This window comes from Triticum urartu, chromosome 1A (genome assembly GCF_056163025.1).
Source record: "Triticum urartu cultivar PI428250 chromosome 1A, HENAU_Tu73, whole genome shotgun sequence".
In the NCBI taxonomy this organism is placed as follows: domain Eukaryota; kingdom Viridiplantae; phylum Streptophyta; class Magnoliopsida; order Poales; family Poaceae; genus Triticum; species Triticum urartu.
The window spans coordinates 249,885,691-249,896,450 of record NC_141873.1 but is presented as its reverse complement, the minus strand read 5'-3'; positions in this window follow the sequence as shown (position 1 = coordinate 249,896,450).

The window sequence follows — 10,760 nt, the reverse complement described above, 5'->3', positions numbered from 1 at the left end:
CTACTGATTTTCAAACTCGGTGATACCGAAGCAGTTTTGGGACCTAAACTAGTGAACTCGGTGGGACCGAGTCACAGTTCGGTGGCAGCGAGACTGCTAGGGTTTCACTGAGTTCAAAAATCGGTCACACCGATAAGTAATTCTCGGTCAGACCGAGTCTCACTTGTGCAATGGCATAAGCCAAATCGGTGGGACCGAGTTTTTCAACTCGGTGGGTCCGAGATAGTTTCGGCGGAAACCTAAACCTAGAATTTTCGAATCAAACCTAATCTATGAGCGTTTTGACTGGATAGAAGTTTATCAAACGTGGCAAGAATCAATATGATCACAATGTGCTAGGAATCAGATTGAGGAATAGCACAAAGATCAAGTCCATACCCTAGTTCGGCGGGGACTTGCTACGGCGGCAACGGCGGGGCAGAATTCCTGTTGACGGTGACGGAGACCAGCGACTGGAGGCTGCTAGCGGTGAGAAGACGATCCGGAGACCACGAGGGCAGAGCAGGCTATCGTGTGGGTGAAGGGGTTCGGAGAAATTTCCAAATTTTGCCCGTGACTATATATAGCCCGACCCTGTCAGTGTGACCAAGTGGAACGACTCGGTGGCACCGAGATGCATAACTGCGTGCAGTTACTGAAACTCGGTGTGACCGAAAGGTTCAAATCGGTTGCACCGAGATCGAAAACCTAGATCAACTTAATGATCTCGGTAGGACCGAAAGTGGAGTATCGGTCAGACCGAGAATCATAAAGAGGTTTTGGAAGTTTAAGTCTATGACGAATTGGGGACTCCGAGCGCTCCTCACACAGAGTGGTTCGAACCTGACTTGATCAAATTTTGTGATGCAGCATGAATAGAGTTTGAGACGAGAAAAGCATAGATAGCTAGAGGAGGTTCTTAGGCATTCTTGTCCATCCACTTGGCAAAAAGAAATAAAGCCGAACAATCAAAACAACAAGTGGATGTCCTCGAATGAGTAAAATATGCAATCAGCATGCTCACTCAATAAGATGGCAAATGAAATATGTGACAGGGCATGCACAACCAATTCTAGCATCTATCAAGCAATTTGCGATGACTAGGTCATCTATATATGAGTATATTGACTTAGGAGTCAAGTGAGATCACTTGATCATAGGTCATACTCATCGTTTAAGCTCAAGTGGGTTACCACTTTTACATAAAGCATTGTTGTGTTCACATCTTTAGAGTTGCTTTAGCTCAAGTCTTAGAGTAAAGCTCCCCCTAGATGTGATACCCCCCCTAAGAGGGATGAACTAACCTTGGGTTTTGTCGATGATGACTTCATGTAGATATTGAAGATGTGGATGCTCAATGTTGATGTAGATCTCTTGGAGCTATCCATTTGAGTGAATTGCACTTTCAATACCTACATGGGTTAGTCCCACAAGGAACAAACAAGGATATCCATAGACATAGAGTGATGCACACACAAGATGATGTCCATGAAAACTTTTAGGTTACCTTGTCCCTTTTCTTACCAGCAAGAGGGTTTGTGACTCCTTGAACTAGTGCAAGATGTGGAAGTTGATTGCACTTGTTCTTGCCAAAATGATAAGAATGAAGTATGTTGACGGAGTCACCCTCAAGAACTCTCTAGTTCTTCTTCTTTTGGATCCACATCATCTTGATGGGAATCCTTGGAGTTGTAGTCGTACTTGATGAAGTGGAACTTGAAGTAGTCTTGGGAATCCACTTTACTAAGGTCTTAGGAGCTTCTTCAAATGCATCAATTTCCTCTTGAAGCTTGTCCTTGCCTTTTTGCTCGTAGTCTTGTGGTGGAAGATCATCTTGAGCTTGTATCCCCTTGAAAGAAGTATACTTCTCTTGTTGAGGGACAAACTTTGTCTTGGGGTATTGATCTTCTTCCCACTCAACTCCATTGGCATTGAACTTTCGTTGAAAACCAACACCTTGATTCTTCCGGTGCATTCCTTGCTTGTGCACAATTTCCTCGAATTGCTTACTCCCGGCAAGGCTTTTGTACACTCCTTTCCCTATAATTCCCTTCAATAAACTGTTTTCTTGCTCAAGTGTAACTTGGCTAAGATAATCATTAGTGGAATCAAGAGAGCTACTAGAAGCAACAATATTGGATTTAACATGATCATTGTTACTGCTAGAGGAAGAATCTTTCTTGTTACTAGACTTGACTTGAGGCATGTAAGTGGATAAGAGTAAACGCTTGGCAATGTAAGAAGAACTTTTCTTGCGGAGATCATCATTGATTGCCTTTAAGAACTCATGCTCTTGCTCAAGATTGAGCTTTTCAAAGCGTAGTTTCTCATGAGCTCTTAAAAGTTCTCGATGATCTTCGAAGATAGTGTCATGAGCTAACTTAAGAGTTTTTAGTTCTTTAGTTAGAGCCTCAATATTCTCCTTATCATTGTCATTCGTTTTATCTTGATTAGCATGATTAATTGGTCTTTCATCATAGTATTCATCACTAGAGTTGTCACCAAGCAAATCATCACCTAACAAGTCATCTTCATCACTATTGAAATCAACATACTCGGGGTGTGTTACCTTATGACCTTTGGCCATGAAGCATCTTCCAATTCCTTCATTTGGTGAATCAAATATGTCGTAGGAGTTGGTTGACACAAGTGCTAGACCGGCAACACCTTCATCTTGAGTGTCTTTGGAGTCGGAGTGATAACTTCTCTCGGAGTGGCTGTCGGAGTCGGAGCCGGATACCCATTCACCAACATGAGCTTGATGTCTTCGTTTTGTGTAGCTCCTTGATGATTTTTTCTTCCTTTCCGAATCCTTGCTTCTCCGTGAGTATCTTCGTTCATAACGATCATCTCTACTCCTTCTCTCTCTTGGTGGTGATCCTTTGCTTCTTCTTTTTGGAGAATCTTCTCTTCTCTTGTAGGGAGCCGTACACTCATTGGAACAGTGTCCGGGTCTTCCACAATTGTAACAGTTTCACTCTCGACTAGAAGATCTTTTGTCATTGTAGGACCTTGACTTGGAGCTTCTATCTTTGCTTCTACTCTTGTAGAACTTGTTGAAGTTCTTCACCATTAAGCTCAATTCTTCATTGAAGTCTTGTTTCTCACTTGATGATGTAGGGGCTTCACATGAGGCTTTATAGGCACCACTTGATTTGTTGTGAAGTTCCTCTTTATCCTTAAGTGACATCTCATGAGCAACAATTCTTCCAATCACCTCCGTTGGCTTGAGATCTTTGTAATTGGGCATCATTTGGATCAATGTGCACACGGTATCATATTTTCCATCCAAGGCTCTTAGAATCTTCTTGATGATGAATTTATCGGTCATCTCTTCACTTCCTAAGCCAGCAATCTCATTTGTGATGAGAGCAAGCCTAGAGTACATTTCAGCGACACCTTCACCATCCTTCATCTTGAACTTGTCAAGTTGGCTTTGAAGCACATCCAACTTGGATTCCTTGACGGAGTCGGTACCTTCGTGCATATCAATCAAAGTGTCCCAAATTTCCTTTGCATTCTCAAGGCGGCTGATTTTGTTGAATTCTTCGGGGCACAATCCGTTGAAGAGAATATCACAAGCTTGAGCATTGTATTGCAACATCTTCAACTCATCCGCGGTAGCTTCACGGTTTGGTTCTCTCCCATCAAAGAAGTCACCTTGGAAACCAACACACACAATAGCCCAAACGGCGGGGTTATGTCCAAGAATATGCATTTTCATTTTATGCTTCCAACTAGCAAAATTAGTACGATCAAAGTAAGGACCTCTACGGTGATAATTTCCCTCGCTAGACGCCATACTCTCCTAGGTTGTGAAACCAAGGCTATGACCACCAAAAGCTATGGAGATCAAGCAAATGGAGACCAAAGCTCTGATACCACTTGTAGGATCGAAAGTATGTCTAGAGGGGGGGTGATTAGACTACTTGACCAAATAAATCTTAACCTTTTCCCAATTTTAGTTCTTGGCAGATTTTAGCTATTTTGGGACAAGTCAAGCAATCATCTCATAATTCAAGCAAGCATGCAAAGAGTATATTGGCAGCGTAAAGTAAAGCATGCAACTTGCAAGAATGTAAAGGGAAGGGTTTGGAGAATTCAAACGCTATTGGAGACACAGATGTTTTTCCCGTGGTTCGGATAGGTGGTGCTATCCTACATCCACGTTGATGGAGACTTCAACCCACGAAGGGTAACGGTTGCGCGAGTCCACACAGGGCTCCACCCAAGGGCAACGGTTGCGCGAGTCCACACAGGGCTCCACCCACGAAGGGTCCACGAAGAAGCAACCACCCACAAAGGGTCCACGAAGAAGCAACCTTGTCTATCCCACCATGGCCATCGCCCACACAGGACTTGCCTCACTAGCGGTAGATCTTCACGAAGTAGGCGATCTCCTTGCCCTTACAAACTCCTTGGTTCAACTCCACAATCTTGTCGGAGGCTCCCAAGTGACACCTAGCCAATCTAGGAGACACCACTCTCCAAGAAGTAACAAATGGTGTGTAGGTAATGAACTCCTTGCTCTTGTGCTTGAAATGATAGTCTCCCCAACACTCAACTCTCTCTCATAGGATTTGGATTTGGTGGAAAGAGGATTTGAGTGGAAAGCAACTTGGGAAGGCTAGAGATCAAGATTCATATGATAGGAATGGAATGTCTTGGTCTCAACACATGAGTAGGTGATTCTCTCTCAGAACATATGAGTTGGAATGATGTGTGTGTTTTGATGGCTCTCTCACTGAATGAGAAGGAGGTGGAGGGGTATATATAGCCTCCACACAAAAGCCAACCGTTACACAGTTTTCCAATCTCGGTGGGACCGAATCAATAAACTCGGTCGGACTGAAAATGTAAACCTAGTGACCGTTAGTGATTTTCGGTGGGACTGACATGCAACTCGGTAGGACCGATATGGTTAGGGTTTGGGCATAACGTAATCTCGGTGAGACCGATTACACAAACTCGGTGAGACCGAGTTTGGTAATTAGCTAACCAGAGAGTTGGTCAGGCAAACTTGGTGGGACCGATTTGCTCTTTCGGTGAGACCGAGTGGAACTCGGTGAGACCGAAAATTTACAAAGGGAAACACTGAGTTTACATTGCAATCTCGGTGGGACCGATTCGCTCTTTCGGTAAGACCGAAAAGTTACGAAAGGGAAACAGAGAGTTTGCAACCCCATCTCGGTGAGACCGAGATCCTTATCGGTAGAACCGAATTGCTAGGGTTTGGCAGTGGCTAATGACAAGTGAAACTCGGTGGCGCCGGATAGGAAGAATCGGTAGGACCGAGTTTGGCTTAGGGTTTAGGTCATATGTGGATATGGGAAAGTAGTTGAGGGTTTTGGAGCATATCACTAAGCACATGAAGCAAGAGGCTCATTAAGCAACACCTCATCCCTCCTTAATAGTATTGGCTTTTCCTAAAGACTCAATGTGATCTTGGATCACTAAAATATAAAATGAAGAGTCTTGAGCTTTTGAGCTTGAGCCAATCCTTTGTCCTTAGCATTTTGAGGGTTCCACTTTCACATCCATGCCATGCCAATCATTGAGCTTTCCTGAAATAATCATCTTGGAATAGCATTAGCTCAATGAGCTATATGTTGTTATGAATTACCAAAACCACCTAGGGATAGTTGCACTTTCAATCTCCCCCTTTTTGGTAATTGATGACAACATATAGATCAAAGCTTCAACAAATGATAATAAGCATGAAATATATCGTCGCTTTGAGAAGTATGTGATAAGTAAGAGCTCCCCCTAAATTTGTGCATATTTAAAATTTGCTTTGGACTGCAAATGCACAAGGAGTTAGAGTCATGGGTTACTCTTCCATGTCACATACATCTTGGTGGAGCGCTTAAAATGATAAGAATGAAATACATGCACTCATCACCAAGAATAGTGAATGATCACATAAGATAGATAAGATAATAGCATTCACCAAGCATTAAGTGTAGCTTATGATCAAACACATGATCATCAATGTCTCACGAGCAATGACATAGTATCTCAAGCACTCAAAAGCAAACAAAGTTCGAAAAACCACCAAATAAAGCAAGAGAGAAAAAAGCAACACTCTCTCTCGAAGCCTATGATCTATACATTTTTATCCCCCTTTGGCAACAAATTACCAAAAAGTTCCTAGAAAATGCATAGTGCTAGATCGACACTCAGGCTTAATCTTCTGGTGGTGGTGGAGTCGGGATCACTCCAAGGACGAAGGCTTCAGTAGACGCTGAAGTAGACGCTGGAGTTGGAGCTGAAGTAGACGCTGGAGCAGGTTGGGCTGGTGCTATGGCTGGAGCTGAGGCAGTTGCTCTTGTGTCAGGAACTGGCACTGCAGACGACCTCGGACCTCGTGGCACTCTGGCAAAGGCATCAGTTGTAGTCTTGCCTCTCCTCTCCTGCATGTCATCTTGGAGCTGCTCCACTGCAGTCTGAATCTCTGTCACCTTGACATCTAAGTCATAGAACTTTTGTTCCATGATTCTCTCTAGGCTTGCCTGGTTCTGAGTTAGGGTGGCTAGTCCTTTCTCAATCCGCAGGGTGGATGCAATTAGGTAACCAAGCTGCTCTTGTTTGGTTTTCAAGAAATACTCAGATGCCTCCTCTTGAGTTGGCATCTTGGCAGCTTTCTCCTTCCTTGCCTTCTCCTTCTTTGCTTGTGCTTGTGCAGACGATGGTTCATTCTCAGTCATCACAACTTGATTGTCCTCAAAACCTGGACGGATGGGCAGGTGTTCCTTGTCCAATAAGTATATGCCCGTGCCCATCTTGGAGTTGATGAGCTCCTGAATCTGTGGGGCATATCCACAGCTCCTCTTCTGATCAGCTGCTGTCCTCTTGATTGTCTCTACCATGAGGCTCATCACCTTGAACTTCTGTGGCACATCAAAGATATGTAGCAAGTTGATTGCATGGCCTCTGATCATCTTGTGATCACCTGACTTGGGCAATAAGGTGTGCCTCAATATCCAATTGATGGTTGGCAGCCCTGACAGAAGATAATGCACAGACCCAAACTTGAAACTATCAAGTGCCTCGTTTGGAATTTCCTTGTACATATTGGACATTGAGTTATGATCCATCTTTTTCTTGGCATAGACATCCAAGTCATCTTCATTTTCCTTTGGGGCATTGATCAACTTAGCCCATTCAGCAACAGTAGATTGGTACCTCGTACCTTCAGACATCCAAGTTATCCTACCATCTGGATAGAAGTGTGCCGTGGAGTAGAATTGCATGATGAGTTCCTCGTTCCACTTTGTGAGCTTCTGCCCAACAAAGTCTGCTACTCCACAAGCATTGAAGCTGTCATACACTCCAGGGTAGTACTCTTTGTTTTCCTTGATGTATTCCCAGTCGACCCATCTCATATCACATACAATTGGCTTCTTGTCCAACAAAACTGTCTCATAGAAGTCCTGCTGTTCCTTAGTGTGGAACCTGTAGTCAACAGCAGTTCTTCTCCTTGAAGCATACGGATCTGCTTCTCTCCACTTCCTCAGCCCCGAGTCTCTCCTGAGCTTCATATCCTCAGCCACAGGATGAGCATCGTTGTGGTCTGGGATCTTGGGCTTGAGCTTTGTAAGAACTTGCTCTTCCTCATCTTCTTCAGCAGTGTCAGGCACTGGGGCCTTGTTCTTCTCAGTTGCAGGTATGCTCCTCGTATTTCTCTTTGGTGCAGACTTGGGCTTGGAGGCAGCTTTGGGTGCTTCTTTGGGCTTAGATATGGCAGCCCCTGTCCTGATAGCATCACCCATAAGCTTAGGTGCCTTAGGTACTGGTGCAGCAACCTCTTCTTCCTCTTCCTCTTCCATGATGGAAGCCTTTCCAAGCACTCTGGCTACGGTCTTCTTCACCCTTTCCTTTCTTTTCTTGCCTTCAGCAGCAACTGGCTCTATGGGAGTGGGCTTCTCAGAAATCTTGGTTGAAGCTCTGGCCTTTGGCATAGGCTGCCTGCCTGCTGGCCTTTTGATTTTCATCCCTGGCTTTGTGCCTTGAGCTGACTCTACTCTCTTGGAAGTTGCTTCCTCTTCTCCCACATAATCTTCATCCTCAGAATCTGAAGTTCTCTTCTTCCTCTGTCTGGTGGCAGCTTTTGGCAAATTGCTAGGGGTGCTCCTGCTGCCTCCATCTGAAGAGCTAGAGGGACTAGTGCCCTCACTCATCTGCACTTGCTGTTCTGACATGTTCTGGCTGTCACTCTGATCTGACATGATGAACAAGCTGTCTGCTGACCCTGTGAATAGTTTGTAGATGAGGTAGAATAGATGAGCATCACAAAATGCAGAGATTTTTGCAAAAGAATGATCCAAAAACTTAGTTTTAGTTTCCCACTGAAATCATCTCGGATCTACCGATTTTTAAACTCGGTGATACCGAAGCAGTTTTGGAACCTAAACTAGTGAACTCGGTCAGACCGAGTCACAGTTCGGTGGCACCGAGACTGCTAGGGTTTCACAAAGTTCCAAAATCGGTCACACCGATAAGTAATTCTCGGTCAGACCGAGTCTCACTTGTGCAATGGCATAAGCCAAATCGGTGGGACCGAGTTTTTCAACTCGGTGGGTCCGAGATGGTTTCGGCGGAAACCTAACCCTAAAATCTTCGAATCAAACCTAATCTACGAGCGCATGACTGGATAGGAGTGTTTCAATCGTGGCAAGAATCATGATGATCACAATGTGCTAAGAATCAGACTGGACAATAGCACAAAGATCGAGTCCATACCCTAGTTCGGCGGAGACTCGCTACGGCGGCAACGGCGGGGTAGAATTCCGTTGACGGTGATGGAGACCAGCGACTGGAGGCGGCTGGCGGCGAGGAGACGATCCGGAGACCATGTTGGCAGAGCAGGCTATCGTGCGGGCGAAGGGGTTCGGAGAAATTTCCAAATTTTTGCCCGTGACTATATATAGCCCGACCCTGTCGGTGTGACCGAGTGGAACAACTCGGTGGCACCGAGATTCATAACTGCAAGCAGTTACTGAAACTCGGTGTGACCGAAAGGTTCAAATCGGTTGCACCGAGATCGAAAACCTAGATCAACTTAATGATCTCGGTAGGACCGAAAGTGGGGTATCGGTCAGACCGAGAATCATAAAGAGGTTTTGGAAGTTTAAGTCTATGATGAATCGGGAACTCCGAGCGCTCCTCACACAGAGTGGTTCGAATCTGACTTGATCAAATTTTGTGATGTAGCATGAATAGAGTTTGAGACGAGAAAAGCATAGATAGCTAGAGGAGGTTCTTAGGCATTCTTGTCCATCCACTTGGCAAAAGGGAATAAAACCAAACAATCAAAACAACAAGTGGATGTCCTCGAATGAGTAAAATATGCAACCAGCATGCTCACACAATAAGATGGCAAATGAAATACGTGACAAGGCATGCACAACCAATTCTAGCATCTATCAAGCAATTTGCGATGACAAGGTCATCTATATATGAGTATATTGGCTTAGGAGTCAAGTGAGAACACTTGATCATAGGTCATACTCATCGTTTAAGCTCAAGTGGGGTTACCACTTTTACATAAGGCATTGTTGTGTTCACATCTTTAGAGTTGCTTTAGCTCAAGTCTTAGAGTAAAGCTCCCCCTAGATGTGATATCCCCCCTTAGAGGGATGAACTAACCTCGGGTTTTGTCGATGATGACTTCATGTAGATGTTGAAGATGTGGATTCTCAATGTTGATGTAGATCACTTGGAGCTATCCATTTGAGTGAATTGCACTTTCAATACCTACATGGGTTAGTCCCACAAGGAACAAGCAAGGATATCCATAGACATAGAGTGATGCACACACAAGATGATGTCCATGAAAACTTTTAGGTTACCTTGTCCCTTGTCTTACCAACAAGAGGGTTTGTGACTCCTTGAACTAGTGCAAGATGTGGAAGTTGATTGCACTTGTTCTTGCCAAAATGATAGGAGTGAAGTATGTTGGCGGAGTCACCCTCAAGAACTCTCTAGTTCTTCTTCTTTTGGATCCACATCATCTTGATGGGAATCCTTGGAGTTGTAGTCGTACTTGATGAAGTGGAACTTGAAGTAGTCTTGGGAATCCACTTGACTAAGGTCTTAGGAGCTTCTTCAAATGCATCAATTTCCTCTTGAAGCTTGTCCTTGCCTTTTTTGCTTGTAGTCTTGTGGTGGAAGATCATCTTGAGCTTGTGTCCCCTTGAAAGAAGTATCATACTTCTCTTGTTGCGGAACAAACTTTGTCTTGGGGTATTGATCTTCTTCCCACTCAACTCCATTGGCATTGAACTTTCGTTCAAAACCAACACCTTGATTCTTCCGGTGCATTCCTTGCTTGCGCACAATTTCCTCGAATTGCTTACTCCCGGCAAGGCTTTTGTACACTCCTTTCTCTATAATTCCCTTCAATAAGCTATTTTCTTGCTCAAGTGTAACTTGGCTAAGAGAATCATTAGTGGAATCAAGAGAACTACTAGAAGCAACAATATTGGATTTAGCATGGTCATTGTTACTGCTAGAGGAAGAATCTTTCTTGTTCTTGTTACTAGACTTGACTTGAGGCATGTAAGTGGATAAGAGTAAACGCTTGGCAATGTAAGAAGAACTTTTCTTGCGGAGATCATCATTGATTGCTTTTAAGAACTCATGCTCTTGCTCAAGATTGAGCTTTTCAAAGCGTAATTTCTCATGAGCTCTTAAAAGTTCTCGATGATCTTCGAAGATAGTTTCATGAGCTAACTTAAGAGTGTTTAGTTCTTTAGTTAGAGCCTCAATCTTCTCCTTAT